The following is a 1,129-nucleotide window of genomic DNA, read 5'->3' as shown; positions in this document are numbered from 1 at the left end:
GCTCCTCCCCCACATCCTATGACTGCTGTGTGACCATGTTACACGCATGCTCCTCTCCCTCATCCTATGACTGCTGTGTGACCGCCATGTTACACGCATGCTCCTCTCCCTCATTCTATGACTGCTGTGTGACCGCCATGTTACACACATGCTCCTCCCCCACATCCTCTGACTGCTGTGTGACCGCCATGTTACACAATGTTCTGCCCCCAATAATAATAATAAATTTAAGATGTTTTTCTTTTAAAGAAAGGAATCACATAGAGCAAGGTGGGCAGCAGAGTGCCTGGTTCTGGAGTCTTCGAAAGTTCGCTGTCTCCATGCTCCTGCCCTAACCTTCTACACACACAGCAGGCACCACACTCAAGGTGTGTGTGCAGTGACCTGGAGACCAGCCCTCTCCTCCTTCCGCTCTAGATCCACAGCCCAGCCCAGGGCACCTGAGGCTCATGCTCTCTCACCATGCTGCAGCTCGGGCAAGAGCATAGCTTGTTTTACAGGGCAGTTCCATCTGCCACTGCTCAAGTACATAGAAAACACTGGGTCGTGGGCTTGACTTCAATTCTCCATCCTAGGGAGAGATGACTCAGCAGTTAAGATCACTTCCTGTTCTTCCAGAAGATGCAAGTTCAGTTCCCAGAACTCACATTAAGTGGCTCACAAATACCTGTAATGTCAGCTCCAGGGGATCTGATGCCCTCTTCCGGTTTCCAGGACACTCCCACATAGGTGTCATCCGTTTATAGAAACAGGTGCATACAAGTAGATTAAAAATAAACCAAAATATATTCTCCAACTAAGAACAATTTACCAAGACCAGCTTCCTTGTTCAGGATCCAAATTGGAGATGGATTTTTCCAATTATAACCTGATTGAAGGTCTAGGGGTTGAGAATTTACAAACTTGAAGAATATAGGCACCTGAGAATATTGTTGTCACTGCTTTCTTCGTTAGTATCAGCTTCAACTCTCAAAGCCTTGTTTCTTTGCAGAAAGCGAACCTCTGATCCTGTCAAGGCTGGGTAGAAAGGCTGAGAGAAAAGGCTCTTACCTCCAGTGGGAGACAGGTGGGAGAAAAGGCTCTTACCTCCAGTGGGAGACAGGTGGGAGAAAAGGCTCTTACCTCCAGT

The 1,129-nt window shown here is 47.7% G+C and overlaps 1 protein-coding gene across 1 annotated transcript in view; it reads right to left on the bottom strand.

The window, feature by feature from the left end:
* Itih5 (inter-alpha-trypsin inhibitor heavy chain family member 5) overlaps positions 1–1,129 on the bottom strand; it is a 93,451-nt gene that overhangs the window by 17,082 nt on the left and 75,240 nt on the right. The gene's annotated exons all lie outside the window — the stretch shown is intronic.

The sequence above is a fragment of the Microtus ochrogaster genome, chromosome 16 (assembly GCF_000317375.1).
Source record: "Microtus ochrogaster isolate Prairie Vole_2 chromosome 16, MicOch1.0, whole genome shotgun sequence".
Taxonomy (NCBI): domain Eukaryota; kingdom Metazoa; phylum Chordata; class Mammalia; order Rodentia; family Cricetidae; genus Microtus; species Microtus ochrogaster.
The sequence above is the reverse complement of the archived record's forward strand: the minus strand, read 5'-3'. Positions and strand labels throughout refer to the sequence as shown.